This window comes from Aythya ferina, assembly GCF_964211825.1.
Source record: "Aythya ferina genome assembly, chromosome: 6".
In the NCBI taxonomy this organism is placed as follows: domain Eukaryota; kingdom Metazoa; phylum Chordata; class Aves; order Anseriformes; family Anatidae; genus Aythya; species Aythya ferina.
The window spans coordinates 26,530,703-26,551,144 of NC_140303.1; the positions used below are offsets into that span (position 1 = coordinate 26,530,703).

At 40.6% G+C, this 20,442-nt stretch overlaps 2 long non-coding RNA genes across 4 annotated transcripts in view; one reads left to right on the plus strand and one right to left on the minus strand.

Moving 5' to 3' along the window:
• Positions 1–20,306, minus strand: part of LOC311439201 — a 27,907-nt gene extending 7,601 nt beyond the window's left edge. For both annotated transcript variants that reach the window (XR_014694584.1, XR_014694585.1), the window contains exons 1-4: positions 20,241–20,306; positions 19,677–19,795; positions 9,159–9,194; positions 8,341–8,459 (exon numbers count right to left, since the gene is read on the minus strand). This is a non-coding gene — a long non-coding RNA (uncharacterized lncRNA). The remainder of the gene's footprint in view (positions 1–8,340; positions 8,460–9,158; positions 9,195–19,676; positions 19,796–20,240) is intronic.
• LOC311439202 lies at positions 12,239–15,357 on the plus strand. Of its 2 annotated transcripts, XR_014694586.1 has the most exons (3): positions 12,239–13,256; positions 13,372–13,432; positions 14,855–15,357. It is a non-coding gene; the product is annotated as an uncharacterized lncRNA (long non-coding RNA). The 2 variants fall into 2 exon arrangements; XR_014694587.1 differs by lacking the exon at positions 13,372–13,432.
• Positions 20,307–20,442: the final 136 nt, after the last annotated feature.

Consider the following 20,442-nt stretch of genomic DNA (forward strand, 5'->3'; position numbering starts at 1 on the left):
AGCAGCTTAAACTATAGCTAGAATGTAGCAGCCATCTGTGCTGAAGCTCACATTATGTGGTTTATAGGCCCTTAAAGTATTTGCATGTCTAAAGACTACTTAGAAGTAGTATTTCTTTTAAGACTCCTGGTTTTGTTCAAGCCTGTGATGAATTCTGGCTACCTCCATGCTGCAATAATACAGCCAAAACATATATTTTCTTACTGCCTCCTCCCAGATTCTGTTCTCTATTTAGAAGCTAGCAGTGATGGTTTTGGACTCATGATTATGGTATTAAGCTAAGTGTAAAATATTTTTCTTGGCATAAGATAGAGCATAAATAGCTTTAATATCAGTTTCAGGTTCTCTTTATTCCTTCGGGAATGCCAGTTCTCTCTCAGACTGAATCCCAGAACTAAGATCATCCCAACATCACCCTTACCCCAGCACCCTCTTTCCAAGAAACACAAACGGAGCATGGCCAGGAGCTCTGCTCTGCCCCCCAGGACTTCAGACAAACAGCACAGAAGTATTGCTCTGTGCAGATCTTTAGCCTTCATCCCCCTTCCCTCCCAACCTGCAGAGATGCAGCAGTTCACCATATCAGGCTCTCTCCAGCACTAGTGTTGTCTCCAGCCTAAGTTGGTGTTGCTGTTCAAAGAATTTTTCACCATGGCATTTTTATATCTTCCACTGGCCCCTGCAGCTGAGTTTGAAATTAAAGGGCTAGTGATTTTCATTTTCTGTAGCACAAGCACATGGGAATGTTGCCACTAATTCCAGGTTTTAAACCATGAACGTCTGTTTGACAGAATGGAGCTTCCCTAAGTCATGAAGCTGGAATTTCAGTGATTACTGTCACAGCAGCCATTGACTAAGGAGTTATGTGGTCAGATCAGATTTTGAAGTGAGGTCTTTCAAGAGTACCTGCTCTTTTTCCTTTGAAAAGACATTGTCGTTCAATCCAATCTACTTGGTGTACTATATCCTGAGCAAACACCAGCATTTGCCTGTTTGAGCTCCCTAGTTGAGTTCTTCCCAGGAACATTCCTGAAGAAGGTCCTGCAGCCACCACTACATTGTTAAAAAGCCTTTAAAAGACCCACCTGAAGTCGTTGCGAACAGCTACCTTCCTGCTGTAAGAGTAGGCAGCAATGCCAACCGTGATTTCAATCAAGCTGATGGCCAGTAGCAAGCAAATGGACCAGAGAGTCACAGCCCCATCACATTCATGCACTGTTTTCACTGAATGCACGCCTCAGGGTTAAACACTCCCTGATGTGCCATCACCATCTTTACTTCACTTTAGTCTCTGCCATCCAATCCTCACACAAGGGCTAAGATCATCCCTGTTAAAGCACCGCTTGGAGAGCCAGGCTCAGGGCACACTGAGGACAGCAGAGCCTCTCTCCTAGCAGCTGCCTGGGGCATCGAGGAGAGGAAACACCACCACGAACCAGCTGAGGAGCCTCAGACACCCTTCTTGCAGACCATCTTGAGCCATGTGTGGAAGAACTGCTATTGTTAGTGCCACTCAGGAAATATTCTAGGCAGTGTGTAATTGTTTACACACAGATTCTTTTATCAAGACTTAATTAACTGCAGTCACAACACATGTTCACTATTAATATTTTAAATTACTGAGATGGTTTTAAAATCTATTCTGTCGGCCTTCTTAGAAACTTCCACCAAAGGTTCCAAAAGTGGTAGGACATTCCTCTGCTTGCAGTGCTAGCCCCTTCTTGCACAAAGGTCTTCAAGTATGATCTTGCATGGCTTCTACATTTCATGCTTATGACAGAACAAAAGGGACCATTTCTAAACGTTATCTGGTGGTGATCTAATTTTCTTCCTTTGTAAATAGCTCTGGGCATTTCTAAAAAATAAAATATTTTACCCAGTTACAACAAAAGTTGTTGTCATCCACCCTAACTGCAGAAAGTGGTTACTTTGGATTTGGCCGCATCTTCCAAATACAGTTTCAACAGTCATTTGATCCAACAGAAGAAGCCACAATGAGAAGCATTTTGCTTCTAAAATCCAGAGACCATTTATAAAAGTCTAGACATTTATCCTAGTCAGCTTCTTCAGCTGGATCCCCTTTACTGAAGTAACAGAGCAGCAGCTTCTTCACCTTTTAAATAGAAAACTACTTAGTCTAATTCAGACATAGTAGGATTCCTTATACAAAGACCTGGGAGGACTGCAAATGAAAGCCATTTTGCACTACTTTTGGGTTTTGTTGAAAAGTTAGTCAGTGCTTCAAAAACTATCAGGAAAAAAAAAAAAATCATATCCTTTTGAAGATTACATTACAGGCTTGCAAGAAGATTCATTACTTGGGTCACAAGGCTTGAAGCTGATCATTCTCAGCCTATGCTCTAGACAGTCTGGCTGTGCAGTACGCCTAGTCATTAAAGATTTCATGTTTGTGGTTTTGCAGAATTTTAGTTTCTAAAGAAGTTATTCTGACATTTTAAGGAGACATTGACTAGTCTGGTTGTTCCCATCCACCTCTTGAAAATATTGGCATTTGAATCAAGATTATAATTCATGCATTCCTTCTGTGCATTGTTACACTTATGGTTGACCAAATCTGGCAACATCATTCCATTAACATTGAGAATACTGTTGTAGGTTTCTTCATCTAATCTATGTAGGTTTATGCTTATATATTAAAGCCTCTCCTTTTCCTTCCTGCCATAATTCTCTCCTTGTGTATATCATATTGGGCAAGGTTCTGCTCCCATATTCCTTCCAATGCAACCTTTATTGGAATAAAGGTCTACCCTGGTTACCCACCAGAGGAAGCAAATTCTTACCATCTGAATGTCTGTGGGTAGTTTATTATAAATCATGGCTCTAACTTCCAGGGACACTGCATTTCCGAGCCAAGTTCCCCAAAGAATGCTCATAAAAGTGAGTGTTCTTGAGATTAGCTTAAGTGTCTGGGCTCCAAGCCCATTGAGGCACTCTGTGCCTCTGTTTTAGGATCAGGACCTATATTCCTCTGATTATGCAGTTCTTGCACTATGTAACAGAGAAACTAATAGCTGAACGGGTGCTTTATCTAAGTTTGTGGTTATTCTTGTTCTTCCTACTCCATCCATAATCAATAAAAAATTGCAACATTCTCATGTTTCTCATGCTTCCCAATGTATTTACCTAAGGCTACCACTGATATAGGGAATATTAGGACTACTGCTAGAGGACTATCCAGATTTGAATGAAAAGCATTTATTTCCATATTTTCTTAAAAAGCAAGCAAGCAAACAAATGATGACTACAACAACAAAAAGCATTATCTTTTTCAGGTATGCACTAGCTATAAACTATATCTAGTAATAGAAGACCAGTTTTGAGGAAATACTGTAAAAATCACAGTGATGCAGTGCAACATCACTGTTACAAGCCAGAGGCCTTCATTTTTATTTTTTATGAAGGTAAAATCTTTGCTTTTATCACCACTTATTTTATTAGTGGATAAAGACAAACATAAATTGTTAACCTAACTCTGATGGCGGGGATATGATCTGTGCAAAGCTAAATCCATTTTAACAGTGAGAGTAAAATGAGCAGGTTCCTCATGGGTTTCAAAACTAAGCTGTATTATCATACTTCTAAAGAGGCTTTGTATGTAACATAAAATACAACTTTTCACAAAAGTATATTTTTTTCAATGTAGCAAAGGCTTTAGAGATTAAGCAAAGATCTAAGTAATACAGAACAAGTAATTGAATAAATGTTAAAATTCTTACCTGTGAAACAAGCCAAGAAAACATAAGAAAGCTTTAACTACAGCACGTAATTTTTAGACCCTACACCTTCACTTTTCTGCTTACCATTTGACTATCCCTACTAAATAAGACCTAGAGTACTGAACTTGGATTTATTTGTTGAGATAAAACACAAAACACTTCAGCTTTACCACATTCACCACTGAACGCATTCTGTTTTGACTGGCAAATGCCAAGGTAGCTGAAGGGTCCCAGTAGTCAGCACCTAGAAACAGCTCCTGACAACTTTATATTACTTACATGTTCCTACTTGAATGTTCCCACTATTTCTAATTAGTCTGGACAAGGAGTTATTAAGCTTCTTGCTAAGCTCCTGTTTTCATCTGGATTTTTCATACGTACCTTTTTCCTTAAGCAATATCATGGTTTGTTTGACAGTGGGACTCTGCCAGCTATTTTTGACCTGAACTTTGGACAAATCTGCAGGAAATCATGCTTTGCTACTTCTAGTACTAGCAGAGATACTTGAATTTTGCTTATTTATTTTCTTTTCAACATAGTTATATGTTTTGGGGAAAGAGAAACTTCTTAAAATATACCCTATATCACTGGAGAAGGTGTGAGTTGACGGCCAATGGTCCTGGAATCTGAGGAGACATTCCCTTGTAGAGCTGGAGCTGCCCTGGGAATAGTGGGAATAGCCCTTCTGTACTTCTCCTGCTGAGCACTAATGCTGGACCAGTAATGCCTGCACCATTAGATTTCACATTAAATTTTCCTGAAGAGGTCAAAGGGCAGACTGTAAGTTTTATGAAATTTACATGCACTTAATAATTCTTATGTCATATGACTTTTGAAGCTTTGTTGTTGTCCTGGTATCATTCTGATAATCTGAAGTGTTAATTAAGCATGAATGCATTTTCTAAAGGTTGTAAGGTATGACAGTAATTACTATCTTATTAGATACACTTATCCAGGAATACAATCTCTTCCTTCATTGCTCTAGGAAAGGGCATGGGCCCAGCTTATTACAGGTACAGTGAATGGCAGTGAAAGCCAGGCTGGGACTAAAAAGATTTGAGTGAAAAGAGAGAAAGAGAGAAAAAAATCAGAGAGAGGGAGAACATTTCTATCTTAGTTTCTGTGCAATCAACAGTAGCAGACATCTGGCTGGTTAGATAATCTCCCTCCATGTCCAGGATGGTCGAGTCATTGATACATCTAAGGGAGCACTTTGCAGCTAGGTATCACCAGCATTTATATTCAATTACATTTAGGCTGCTCCACTGTAAATTTATTTTGAGTCATTGCTAGAATGCTTTTGTTTTCTGTTTAAGCATGTCTTGTTTTATGAAGGATTCCAGTTAGCTCTAGCAGGCATGAGGTATGCCGTTTCTGTGGAAACATCAAATCTAATTAAAATGTTAGTCAAGATATAGTGCCCTTGGGTGCCTGCAACCCAAGGCATATCTGGGATGCTGGGAGATGGGATAATTTCCAGTCAATCTGTAAAGGTCATTTTGATGACTAGGGGCATCATCTTCCAAGACATAGAGAAGGCAGATGTTAATAAAGTCCTCTAGCAAGGCCCAGAAAGCAGAGAGAGAGACAGTGACACCAGGAAGCACTAGATCACCATCTGTGGCGTAACGACCACACGAACATCAGGGTTCTTTTAAGATCAGTAACTGCTACTACTGTGCTGATGACATAACTTCAACTCTCTCTTATCGATGGCATAACTTCAATCTCCCTTATTAAGGACAGGCTCCCTTCTTACACCATTCGCCCCACAGCAGTACTTTTCCACTAACTATTCATTGGTCAACAACTTTGCCCAGCAACAGCTAAACTCTTAACATTCCTGATGGCTTCATCGTTAAGAGTCCAATGTTATCACCAACCATGGGGCTTGTCGACCCCCATGGCCACACTCCCACAAACATTGTCTAATACCATTTAAATATTAACTGTTAAAGACTGTTCGACTGATCTATTAGGCCAGATTTACCCAAATTGCTGAGCAAATGAATCCCTTTCTTCATCAGTCAGGTTCCAGCCCCTACCAAACTTCACCATAGGGGTGAATGAAGTGCCCAGAGCTGAACACCGTGCTCTAGAGGGATATGGCCATCCCAGCAGCATAGAGCCTACCAGCTTCGTCTTTGCAGCTCCATCCCACCTGCCTGGTAGGTACTTCTCCCTGCTACTCTTTTGGTGCTGCATGTTTCTTGTTGTTGTCGTGCCACAATGCAAACTACCATTCTTTACATTGTTCCACAAAACTTCAAAGCCATTTTTCAACATCAGGGCTTTCCAGACTCTTTCCTACCTCTTAATATGACATATTTTTCTCTTAAGTCTATCGATTTAGATTTTCCAAAACTAAGTTTTCCTTCTTTTATTGCTTTTTAGATCTGTTTCTAATCATTTGGCATTATTTTTACTCCACTTGGCAAAAATTCCCAATGTACTGTAAATTAATGTATTGTAAATTTAAGATTTAATTATTTTTCTGTTTTCTCTCTTTCCAACTTTTTTTTTTTTTTTAATGTTGGTTTTGGCGTTAGCATCAAAGCTTCTATATTTACTGTCAAACTTTCAGATTAACTGTGTTGTCCCTACACAACTTATGATATATCTTGAACTGTAAGTTTAAATTCTGTATGCACTAACACAATGTATAACAAAACTAAAGTTCTTAACACCCATACAGGGAGCTAATTGGATTTGGAATTCTTTTAACCTTTTGGCCTCAATGCTATCAGGTATTTGTGCCTTGGAAGCTGTTTATATTCTGGGTTAATAAGCACTATTTCATTCTGTTGTAAATACGCTGCCCTGAAGTTTCAGTTGCTATTCCATAGCCTCATAATGGCAGACACAATAACAGGACAGCCTGATAGGCTTTCTTTGGTACCGTATATCATTTTACAATCCTAGTGTCCCTTCTTATTTACCTTCTCTCTAAACTGCACACATGCATAGCCACATTAAAAGCAGACAATGTTACCTGCATAAAAATGATAAAAATTGTCATTCAGCTTTATTGAAGCCAAATGTGTTCTGGACAAAGCTTTTGCTTCAGATAAAGATTCCAGGTTAAGAGGAAACGGGCTTTCCAAGAGCAGCTATAGAGCCTAAAGCCTCAGGTAAATTTAGGTTAATAACTGTCCCTCTGTTAATACTTCACCAGTTCTCAGTATAGAATTAAAGCAGATTTCTTTTTGTGGTTTTAGCATGTTATATTTGGTCAATTGTTGTTTTCAACCTTTCATTAAATTTGCCTTAATGAGATTAACTTACTACAAACCATAGTTCCATGAATTGGCTAATTAATGTACATGTTCTGTTCTTTAGACATTTAACTAATTATTTCGAAATCTCTCAGGAAAACAATAATCTATTGCATTGGAAAAAATGTTAAAGCTTTTATTGTGAGACTTGTTGTAAATCATTTAGCACTTGAATGCCTCTACTGATGAATAGGAATCTGATCTGAGTTGGAGTCTCCAGCTTACTCTGTTAATTAATTAAGGCTATTTTTCTGTGAAGTCAACATGATTAATCATATTGGTATGAGACTAAAAGACTGCAAACTAGACTCTGTTTTAGAAGATGGGGAATATGTATAGAAGAAAAGACTGTCAGTCTTGTAGTCCTGAAAGTCTAGAAAAATTGCCAAGGAATAGCATAAACAATTATTATTATAACTTCCATTTCAAAGCAGGGAAATTGAGACACAGAGAGATGCCCAAATCAGATTATATTGTAAATCCATAATAAAGAAATTAAAATGTTTCTTGAGCTGTGCAGATGTGGTGAAAACATTTCACTTTCATGTGACTGAGTTATTCCAACTTCCAATTTTCAGCTAACCTGAGAGACATATTTATGCTACCAATGAACACATGCTTCAGGATAAAAGCAAGATATACAACCTATAAAGATGTCAAACAGCTCCAGTTCAAAATAAAATTCTGGCAACAAAATTAATTGGTTGAGGGATATTTTCTGCAGTTTATTTTGTGGGTAGATTTTGTAGTCCTTTTTGGTTGTTTCTAACCCCAGTGTAGTGGATGATTTAGGGTGAAAGGACTGCAGTGTTTGAGCTTAAGTAGGAATGATTTCCAACTTAAATGTATTTACAGAAATATGGCTGGTAGTAAACCTCCCTGTTTTTCATTAAAGGATAAAAATATAACTGTATTTTGTAACACCTACAAAAACTATGGGAATTGACAAGTCTGGAGACATTCTATTTAAGTCTGGAAATGTCCGTTCCTTTTCTGCTTCTCACGCCTTCTAGAATTTGCAGGTGGACAGCAAAGTTGTTCTTTCAGTCTAAGAAGGCAGCCCATGAGGGTGTTAAATCAGTACTACTAGTGAGTTAAGCAGCCTAAGCAATAGCCTGATTTAAAAATAATTAAGACACATCAGAAATGCATTTAAATTTAAAAACAAAAAAAAAAAAAAAAAAAAAAAAAAGGAAAAAAAGGCATGAAAATCTTCAAGAGACATAAACTTTAATGTGTAAAAATACATAACTGAGAGTGGGAGAAACTCTGAACCCTATTTGTTGCACTAGCATACCGATAAATAGCTGAATATTAACATAATTCACCTGGATTTCACACCTTTAATATTGCCTCATTTGGGGCCTTTTGTTACTTCATTTTTACAGTTGGACATTTTGCAGCACTCCAGTAGAAACATCCATCCTGATGGGATGACATCAGAGGTCTGGGGATGTAAGCAAGCTGTGGTTAGTACATATCTGAAACTGTGGGAAAAGCTTGAAAATAGTATTCATTGAAAGAATGTGCTTGTTAAGATATTTATGCTTCAATCCTTTATTTCTGCAGTTCACCAAAACTATGACACCCTTTGAGCTGTCACAGCTATCAATCTGCAAATACCTCAAACTCATTCAAAACAATTGTTTTTGAAAATAATAATCAGAGTTGACATCTGCATTGCAATGACATCTTGGTCTGTTTTGAAGGTCAGAGAGGCAAGCTAGCAGCCTTTCTCCAGATTTCTGCTTAATGACTAAATATTGCCTTAGTGCTAAAGATGGTCACACTCACTCAGACACATGTATATTTTTATATGTATGCATCGAGAAAAAAAAAATACAGCCACAACATTATTTGAAAAGACTTGAATATTTTGTTAATCCTTATGGTGGAATAACAGAACATAAGTCACCAGTTTCAGTATCAGGAGCACTTCCAGAAATGAAATCCACAAAGTACACACTTTCACCAGAGTCAAATTCCAGCTTCTCCAGCAGGGATATATACTGGAAGTCTTAATGAATGCCAGGTACAAAATACCTACTCACAGCTGCCTTCCTTTCCCTGCTAACAGCTTGTGTTGGAGCAGCATCAAAGCAAGCTACAAGCATAGCAAATATAGGCACCTGCACAGAGTAATTACCGAAGCTAATGCCAGTATATATTAGTTTCAGTGCCCCTGTGGAAAAAAAAAAAAAAAAAAAAAAAAAAAAGGTATGGATTAACTCATAGCATTCAGTTTATTATAACTGTCTCACTGCACATCCAGTTTTTATGAGCACTAATAAAGCAATATCCATCTTTGTTCCTTTTTTTTATGTCTGATGATGGAGTCCTTCAGACATGACATTGGAGTATGCTTCAAAGCTACCCCTTTGTCTGATTTTCTCCTTTTTTTTTTTTTTCATTGCAAGCTCAGCATTAGTTTGCAGGTTACTGCCTATTCCCTGCCAGCACACATACCTCTGTTGATCGATGTGCACCTCTGATATAATATTTACTTTTAAATATCTGATTATGTGTTTTTTCCTCATCATCTGTAACCAGCAGGAATCCTGGTTAGCCCCAAAAGACAATTTAGATATCTCTTCTAAAATTCAAAATGAATTTCAAAATCAGTGCTGTGTGCACTGGATATCAATCTAATGGGAATTAAATTTAGGAACTCCTAATTTTGGTGAATATTGTCCTATGCTGGAATAAATCTGGAAACGCAGAAATGGAAAAACTGCTACTTCTGTAACCATTCTCTTGAGCTGCCCCCAAAACCACTTAAAATTATTTGTATTGTGAAACTGTTATTTTTTTTTTCTGCAAAAATGAAGTAAAGATAAAAATAAATTTGAGCTCTCATACGTTGCCTGCTCTGCATGTGCCTGTTTTGTCTAGACTGTGAGCAATGAGAACCAGACACCATCTGAAATGTTAATTTAGTTTATTAAGGAAACAAGGCTTATATGATCCCAGTATCTGTGTCCCCTTAATGACTTTTGAACTCTGTCTGATTCGAGCTAATGTGAGAAGTGGGGGAACAACAAGCTAATTAAACTGTTACAAGTTTCATGCAAGTTAGAAGCTGGACAGAAGAGAGCAAGCTATAAATGCTCCAAAAGTCTGTTGCAAGAATGCACGTATACTCTGAGATCAAAGAATCTGTACAGGCAAGATGTCTGATAAATTTCTGCAGGAAAAAAAAATAAATAAATAAATTAAAAAAACAAACAAATTACAATTGCTCAAGATACTCAAGAGAGACAAACAGCAAGCCATGCTTTGTTCATCTGGTGTCCCATGAATCAGGCTGTTAACCTGCTGAAAAACAGCAATGCATCCTGCGATGCTGCTGCCTGACAGAGATCAGGTTGTCCTGGTGCTGGGCTGAGGATCAGCTGCTGGGGCTAGGCTGGGGCTGGCAGAGTTGGCACAGCTTGGTACAGATACCAAGCTGCATAAATGTTGTGTGAAAACAGTGTTTGCTGTATGTGTGTGCACATTTGGCTTCCAAAATTGGAGGAACTACAGGGGCATAAAGCAGCTCTGACAAAAGTAGCTTTCAGTCAGAAGTGGGCTGAATATCCAATGTGTCACCTAGGGCTGCAGGGAAAAGAAATGCTAACTGATGTCTGCAGGTTCTCTGCTGCAAGGTAGACAGTAAATTTATCTTCCACTGCCTCTTTTTTAGCATGGGTGAAAGGAAAGAGTAGAAATAGCATTGAGAGACCATCCCTGGCACCACAACTCATAGTGATGCTGGACCAGAAGAGCAGTGGTGGGAGACAGTGCATACAGGTGTGGTATATTCTGCACAGAGCACATGGGGTGGGGCCAGGAGGGCCAGCAGAGAGAGATCTGAGAAGAAATAAGCTGCATTTTGCTCCTGGTACTATGTGCTCCTCTGGGCTGTTACTCATTTCTTGCTGAGTCTCGCCCCATTTCAGCTTGAAAGTTCAGGGACACTCTGAAGGCTTTCTACACATAGCTTGAGGGTGAGCACGTGGCGAAGTCAGCTGCTTTCTGTCCACTGCCCTCCTTGGGGAGCCCTGCCCTGGTTGCTGCAGGAAAGGGATCCCTTCTGAGGCTGGGGACAAAGAGTTGGGTGCAGGGGCAAGAACCCAGCTGTACCTTTGCTGGTGGAGCTGTCCCAGGTTGGCAGGCATGAAGAGACACTCAGCATCCCAAGGAAAGGTGTTTCCCAAGTGTCACATTAAAAATTCAGCTGTTTGGTCTGCAACTGCTAATAGCTTAGTGATAACACTCATGCAGCAAGCTCTGATCATTGATATTTTCTGGTAGATGGAGCTTGCTGCTTCCTTCTGCCAGCCACTTGCTGGTTTGGAAGTTGTCTAGATGGGGAATTATTGTATTCAGGATAGAGTTAATTCATTCTATAGTCTTGTTGAAAATGAAGCTCAGCTGCATGCTGCCCTGCTGGGCTCTGAAGCTCCCAGCTACTGTGGCAGCGGGCAGCAGAGGGTGGGCAGCTCTGTCTGTCTCTTTGTCTCTGGGTGCTCCGGCTCCTGGCTCCTCAGCTCCCAGGGCTCCGGTTCTCCTGTTTGCTAGCAGCTCCTGCACAGTGGTGGCCTGGTTGGAGGGGAGTTTTCTGAAAGATTCTGCCCTCAGTGTAACTCTCACCCATTATACTTCAGGTTCGTCTCCTCTGGTGAGTGGGAGATGCTGACAGCGGAAGGGTGCATTAACTGGGTGGTTGGTGATGTGGAGTGTGGCTGTTGTAATTATCTATTGCGGGGGCAAAGAAGGAATAAGATCTTGCCCTGAGCAGTGCTCGGTCCTGCACTGTGGCTCCAGGAGTCCCTTAACCTTCCCTGGGGAGGGAAGGGAGGAAGGGATAGGGTGGCTTTTGTAAGGAACAAAATTTAAGCCAGTACAAATTACTCTTTTGTTTCCATTTCTAAGTTTTATCAGATGGGCAGTGGCCAACATTTGTTTAAGAAAAAATCCCAGCACAAGGCTGGATTATATACGTGACTGCCATGGAGCACATTGGGATCAGAACTAGTGTGAGAAAGTCCCTGGACACCAGCAGTACTAAGTCTTCAAGCAGAGCTGGCTGCCTTTCTTTGTAAGCACACCCCATATACTATAGAATTCCTGTACAAATGCTTGTACCTGGAGGATCAACCCAAGAGGCTGTAAGGGCACCAGATCCTAATTTAGCAGCCCTAGGTTTCAAAGGAATCACAGACTTGTTTCCCAACTGTGAAACTTTCCCGTGTTGACTGAACTTCTTATCATGCAAAGTAAGTTCAAGCAAGTTCTAGATTTCAAGTGAAGAGAAGCAGGCACCAATATGTTCTCTATTGCCTTTTCTTATTATTATTACTATTGCTCATTTCCAGCAACCGAAACACTGTTTATATCCCTGCCTGTGTGCCAATGTTTTAAAATATTTTATTGGTTTTCCTGTGAGCAAGTGGAGGCCCTCGTGTTTGGTCTCAAAGTGCTTTTTCCTTCAATCCCAGTGGATTAAAATGTGTATGAATAAAATACACAACTCTATAAGGTGAAGATGCTTCTGAGAAGGTTGTGTTTAGTAAAGCCGAAGGTCTGACTTTGGACAATTGGTTCTTTGTATTGCAGGAGGCCTGGAAGTCCTGCTGGGTGAGGAATTTTCACAGGTCTGTATCAGAAAAACCCTCGCCATGGGAGGAGCAGAGGAGCCTGCAGTGTTCCTCCTTGTGCTGCAGCCTAGAAGCAGAACTTGCCTGTGAATGGCCTCTTGAACCTGGGCCACTGAGCTAGGAGAAGTGGCCAGGCTGTAACTGCCTTTGTTCTCCCAAAACTTTCTTGTAGCCTAATTTCCATCAGAGAATATCTTGACACTTATGAATAGGACAGATTAATTCTTGGTTTCTGCTGATTGATGGTAGACCTGGAAACAGCACATGCTGTCTTCAGGGGAGTTATGATTGTCTGATTCTCTCTGTGAATGACACTGGGGGCTGTGCTTGGATAGGGGAGTGCCACTCACTGCACGAGGAAAGGTACTATAAGAATACAGTGAGAAGGCAGACCTTGGCTTAAAATAAATGACACTTCCTCTTCCTACAGAAAGAAAAACAGGAAATGTTTTTAAAGATCTTTTAAAGAAAAACTTGATCCTGCAGAAGGAAGTAGGGGGTCCAAAATATGAAGACAGTGAGAATTTTGCAAGGGAAGGAGTCTCCAGGTGGAGCGTAATCTTCTGACCTGCTCTTCGGGGTTGGGACCTCATTGCATCTACGTAAGTATTTGCTCACTGGCTACATGCTTTTAAATGCTGTGGCAGGAAGAGAAGTTGGTTTGAAGCAAACTTATAAAGCGTTCATGGTCTTGTGTAATTCTTGGTATGTTGACAGAGCAGTAATGAAAGGCTGTTTCAGCTGACCAGTTGGAATATAAATGGAGAATGTGCATGTGGTAAGGAGATCTGCATTCAATTACTATCTTACCACAGACTGGCTGCAGACAAGACAATTCTTCTGTGCCTCAGTTCCCTAATTCTGAAACAATGATGTTCCTTTGTCTGGCTTGTCTACTTAGATGAGATGCTCCTTAAGGCAGTGATTGTCTCTTAAAATGTTTTTTTGTTTTACCAGCTAATTCAAAGCAGCTCTGATTATCTGAGTGCTACTGGAATTCTATTGCTCCTAATGGGATGAAGTGGTTAATTATTCATTTGTTATCTCTGGATTTCATTTCTGTTTTATTTATTTAATCTTGGCAAAAAAATGCTTTATTCTTAGATAATAACATCGTATAGTATTTTTGGAAAACCATTCTATGTGATGTCTTTGTTTCTCTTTAAACTCATTGCATTGAAATTCAACAACATCAGCAATGATATTACAAATTCCTGTACTAGACCATGCAGACTGTTGTGTGGTTTTTGTTGTTGTTGTTTATTTTCTCTCAAACGAAGACATTTTGCTCTAAGCAAACACCTGTGATTACCTCCACAGTGTTGTTTCATTGCCAGTTAGCATCTGGTGCATGAAGATAGGCTGATGTTGCCAGATTAAACTTGAGATGCCAAAATGTCACTAGCCTAGGTAAATTTTATTACAGTCTCTTTGCATGTGTGTTATTCACATTAAAACTATCGCTTTGGCGCAGAAGCCACTTGACCTAACTTAAAAATATTTGACCAGATAACAAGGAGACGTAACAGTCACTGGAAGCACTTCCAACTTGGGATATTTAATTAGACCTTATGACTGAAAATTCTTGTGATCATCAGAAGATCAACATTCCAACATATTCCTGGTTGTGTTTATTAAATATTCCCTTTTTTGGTCCTGAGTGTGAATGTTTGGAAAAATGTTCAGTTAATACAACCCACTTGACTTCATTGGCACATTTCACAAAAGAAGGAGAAAAAAATGTGGAAGCCACTGAAAACTAAAGGGCTCTTGCTTTGGAGAAAAACAAAGTTTAAGCCAGTGCAACAGACAGGCTGGAACTCCTCCACAGCTTTAAAAGGAAAAGACTCTATTGAAGACTCTTCACAAAGCCCTTTGCTTCCTTTAAATAAAAGAGGAACCAAAACACTTAACACTGTGTAAAACACATTTCTTTCAGAGAAGCCAGCTTTATCTTAAATCCCTAGCTAGTTAATCTATACAAATTCATTTTTTAGCTTGAAGTCTCAGAAATTTGACGCACCACAGGGACTTCAAGTTTTTAGTCTGGATGGAATTTGCTGACAATACTCTTAGCTAGGGCACTGATATAGCGGGATTAGTTTCTTTCATTATGTTTGGTAAGAATAACTGTTTTCTGTCTCGGGAAAAAGGCAAAAGGGGGACAAGTAAAGAAAACATTTTCTTTCTTTCTCCCCAGATCTCCACATGGTATCTTGAGACACATGTTCCACATAAGAATGATGTGCAGACACGGTCATTTTGAATGTGGCTGGGAAATTCTTTGTGAAGCCACAAGCTCCACAAGTTGCATGTTTACACCTGCTCAACAAGGGAGGTCTAGTTATAAATCTGGAAGCCTAGGTATAGTTACTGTGGAATGAGGGTTGGCTTCCAAAATGTAGGTGGTCAGTTTTTTCTGTGGAACTTCTGCTGTGGGTGACTGGCAATCCCAAATGTGCCCATGGTCAGGTATGCATTGCATTTCCAGACAACTCTAACATCCTCTTGCATTTCCTCTGTTTGGGTATTGGTTAATGATCACAATAGAATTTCCTGGAAAAAACTTTTGCTTTACAAATGCTGTGTTACTCTCTTGTAAGTGTTGAAGTTACTTACTACGAGCTTTGTCAAACAACAGTCTGATTGTCATGAAGGCAACCTTCAAATATACCACCTGAATAAAATACTTTTAATTCTTCAGTGTAACAGATTTGTTTTATAGAAGATGTAACAGCAGTTCTTTCTTTCTAGCCCAAGGGTAAGGCTGATTATGTGCATGTTGCTCTTAAACTTTATATTTCAAAATAATAATAATAATAAAGGCAAGAATATTGTACATCTCTGTAATCATGCTGTAGCCATGTAGCCATTACCACTGCTTCTTTCTTTAGGCTAGAAACTGAGATTAGAGACTGAAGGTTGTAATAACAGTAAATTATACTCTATAGCTTGGCTGTTCTCTGTATGGAATGGGCACTAACTCGACTGTGTGTAATGGATGCTCTCTAGTTCTGGACCATTACTTGTGCAGAACATAAGTATGCTCTGGTAGAAATTGTTAATAAGCATACTTGCTGATTTTCCTCCAGCCTCCAATTCATCTCAGAACCTCCCCATCAATTTGAACTCATTTTGGCTGAAGTGAGAGCTTCAGGGAAAAGCAAAAAAAAAAGAAAAGAAAAGAAAAGAAAAGAAAAAAAAAAAAGCTGTAGTCTTCCACATATGTGCAGTTACTGCCTGTTTCTGTTCTGTGAAGAAAAGGGTAAAGTTAACTTCATGACGTAGAGTTGTGTTGCCTTCCTATTGCCTTTATATTGATCCATGCATTTGTAGGGTCAATCTAGACTCAGTCATTACCTGTTTCTGAATGAACTTTTGTGTAACACACAGTAACCACTCCCTTTATCCATCACCTGGCTTGCATGAATACCAGTAGCGCTCCATTAGTGGCTTTAATTCAGCAAGGGTCAGTAGTAGTTAATGTTTTTAATGCTTTTAGTTTATGAAAGTGGAATTAATCTGCTACCACCAGTGGCTTTAGAAGAATGATGGTGAAGAATTTTTGCAGTCTGACCAGATATTTGGCCTGCTAATTTGAACAGAAATGTCAGGTTCTAACACAAGTTTTACATTTTAGTTTCTACTAAAATTAGTGAAATTGCCAGCTTTTCCTTGTTTATGCCTTTTGCTTATACATTATTCCAACCTCTAAGTACAAGGGACTAAAACATCTGCTGAGTTTCCAAACCTGTAATTTCCCCCCAACAGCCAAATGCTTACAACCCTGTTGACTTTTTCCAGCAAACCTAAATTTGTAAAGACTCAACTACCTGTATATTTCACCAGATGGGCACACACTTCTTTTGTGGTGTTTTGCTGACAGATCTAATTCATTTTTTTTCCGCTGCTTTTGAGCTGAGTGAACTGATGCTGGTCTAAACATTATATGTCAGTGTTAGTGCTGCATTGTGCTTGACCTAGTGGGCCTGACCTCTTGGCTTCCTGCCTCCTTAGCTACTCATTCTCTGCAGCACAAAACTTAAAGGTTCTCAAAGCCTTTGACATACCCAGTCAGCAAAGACACGAGCAAGATGGGGGATAATAATTTAGTCTGCCTGCAGATTTGGGAAGATATTATAGTGACTTTTAGAAGATTACCTTCTAATTTTAAGAGGCTACAAGCTGCATTGCTTTTTAAAATGCTTATGCCCTGCAAAAATAGGCCCCTGCATTCCAGGAAGAGAAAAGAAAGAATTAGTTCTGGAAAATGGATGAATGTGTTCCTTCCCAACAAAGTTATTTCCTCAGCATCTTCAATTCTACCAGTTTCTCTTGTTAATAAGGGGTTGTATCAAGAACTAGCACTATTAATTTCTGAAGCAAAAGTTTGAGTGAGAAAGAAACACATAAAATTGCAATTGTGGTTAGGCACCTTCTGAACTTCTTGCTGAAAGGAGCCTAAAAGACTTTACTGTTGAAGACTTACAACTTTAAGTGAGAGAATGAATCAGGAAAAAAGCACAAGGTAAAGGAGAGAGAGGTTATCTTTGCTCCCTTTACGCAGCTCTGCTCTTTGAGCTCCTAATCATCTGATAATCATCTGAACCTATAGTTCTGCCTCAGTAACTCACTTTTCCTAACACTTCAGCTGGGTAACTTCATCCTTCATTTGTTTCCTGTGCCTTGCCCTACAGAAGCTATATAAGCTCTCTGAGGGTTTCGCTGTTTAAAGCCTTGGGTTGTAAGCTACAGAAATCTAAATGTAGGTCAAGATGAGTTGAAATCTTTTAAATACAGCCAGCCACTGCTTCCTAAACATATCCCTGGAGCAGCTGCATGAAGAATGTTTACAATTAAAAACAAAACAAAACCTCAAGCAGCCAGTTGAGAATGTACTCCTGTTCTAGCCAGCAACATTCATTAAATGTGATATGTGAATAAAAGGTTATTTTGTGCTTGACCTGACTTAGGATCAGCATCTACAGAAGTGGTTCTATTCACTTGCTGCTCCTGTACCTCCTGGAGGACCCTCAAAATGAAGGCCCAGCCTGAAGTGAAATGGCCCTAGCAAGGATGCTGGGGAGATACCATGACTGGATGTGAAGCGTTACCTCATCCTGGTTTCTAGTAGGATGGGACATCCCCCAGTTTTTTTTTTTCTTTTTTTTACTTCTTCATTTGACTTGTGCAAACAAAATAACAGGAGGGGAAAAAAGAGTGTGAGAGAGAGAAATATGTGAGTGAGTTCTGCTGAGAATGAGTCAATCCCTTGAAACCCAGCAGGGGCACCGTCTGCTCTCCTTATGGAGCTCAGTGGCTTTCATCCCGATTCAAGTGTCTCCTACTCCTCCCTCCCAGCTGAAGGCAGATGTGGGTTCACTGGCAACAGTGGGCCTTGTTCTTTGTGAGTGTTTAAGGCCTGAGCAATCATTTTAAATTGAAAGCAGAGACAGTGATGCTATTACAAGATTGTCTAGAGCAGCGGTTCCCAACTGGTAAGACATGCGTACATTTAGAGGAAGGGAGTTTCACAAAGCCTAGACTAGAAATCAGCAGAGAAAAACATGAGTATGATACAGAGCAGCATCTTCTCAGAGCTCATGCTTTAGAATATTGAGAAGAAAACTTTATCAAAACATGTTGCCAGCACAGACTTTGGTCAGCTATGACATAGAAAAGGTCAAAGCAAGTTCACAGGAGGCTCTACAAGGTGGTATGTGTTCTTAATGTTAGGGGTATGTGTTCTTTCCTAATTTTAATGGCAAATAATCATTTGTCTACAGAAAGAAAACAATTGCATAAGATGCACCTCTTTATAAAACAGCTGACATGCCCATGACATGCACGTGCATTGCCATTTGCAACAGGGGAGGAGGATCAAGTATAGACAGTTACACACTTCAGCAGGGATCAGGGATTTATGTGCATTTGCTTTTCTCTAAAGGAAAACAGTCTGAGATATGTCACCAGTGTGCACTGAAGAGGGAAAAGCAGCCTAGACGTAAAAGCCTGGCTTTACAGATATTCTTAAAATTTCTTTGAAACCTCCTTGTGATTTTACCAAGGTATAAATCTGATGAGGAAGGTTCAACAGAGCCAGTGACAACTGAGGTATTTAGAACCTCAGGAAATAAAGACACTTTTCTTTAAAACATTTCTCAGTCATTCAAGTTTGAAAAAGAGGGAAAGAAAAAAAAAAAAAAAAAAAAAAAAAGCCCCTGGAACCTTTAAAACAGTGAAAGCATCTCATCTTTTCAGCAGATAGTCAATTTAAGGGATTAAAGGGTAAGAAAAGCATCATTGCCAGCATGCAATTTCCTCCTAGCAATTCCTCCTCATTCACTCAGTTTCTACTGCACTTGGAAGAATCTAAAGAGATGGCTACGACTCTTCATAGACTCATACCGGTAGATGTTTTTACCCTTGGCAGAGGTTGCACTCAGTAAGACAGATGATGTACCAGGAAAAAGCAGCATTTTGTCCTGTCACCTACTCAGGTTGCAGAACATGTACATCCTCTGTCGGTGGCTGAAAAAATTCACCTCAGGATCAAAACGAAAAACACTGAGGTCTCTGTCAATGTACGACTCCTATCACTAATGCAGCAAATTGCAGCTTTGCTGTGACTTCCTTATCTTGTCCACATTTTTCTGAGTTGGTCGCCGTTTAGCAGAAAAAGAAACGGGGGGAGAGAGGGGGGAGATTAGAGCCTGTGGTTTGCTCCATGGCCCCTAGAGGCGTTTCAGAGCCCAGTCCTCTGCAGTTTGTGCCTTCCCTTTTCCGTAGCAGCTAGGAACCACTTTCGGGATACCTAGCAGCATGTTGATGGCAGCACAGAAGAATGCATGATGGAAAGGTGAGGCTTTATCCCTAGAACCTGGGCTTTTGGTGCATCTATCCCCACGTGTTTGTATTATCTCACTATAAATTCTTTCCAGGCGAAAAGTCAAGTGTTTTTTAAAATGAGTAAAAACCTTTAAAAGTACTGAGATATGAAGTGGTTTAAGTTTGCCACTTACCTGGCTTTCCTTGTCCTTCCTTTTCAGGGTCTCTCATTCCACCTTAGGGAGCAGCAGTAAGGTCTCGGTGTGGAGAAGGTTTCATTTTGTCCCCATCTCACATCGGTTCTTAATTGGCACTAATTTAGCACTTGATACAATTAGCAGTGAGCTGTTTATCAAACCAATCCCCCTGCCCCAGGTCCAGACACCCCAAGCTGGTGCACCAGGTCCTGGGGGTGAGGCAGGGAGGCAAAGCCCCCTGCGTGCCTGGGAGGGCACCCCATAGCCGGCATTTGCACACCCCATGCACATCCACACACCCCTGTAAATCCCTCAGGCATCCCCTCCACATCCCATACAGCCCTTCCCATGCACCCTCTGTGTGTGCCATTCGCCCCCTGGATATGCATCCTGTACCTATTCCACGGGCACTACAAAATAGCTCTGGATGCCCCAAACCCACAAACGCCCTGCCTGCACCCCAGCGCGCACCTTGCACAGCCAAACACATCCCTGCGCCCTCTTCAGCACCCCTCAGCACCCCACAGCACCCCTAGGCACCCCTCAGCACCCCTTCCCCACCGCTCCCTGCCCGTCCCCGGCCCCGATGCGGAGCTGCCGGGAGCCTCGCCGACCGCAGCCTCTATCGCCTCCGGGCACCGCTTCCCCCCGGGATGTGGGGGGGGACAACGGGGGAACTGCGGGCGAGCGGGGCTCCGGGGAGGGACCGGGTGGCGGTTCCCGGTGCCGAGCCGCGGAGGGGAAGCCCGGGGGCGGGGGGACG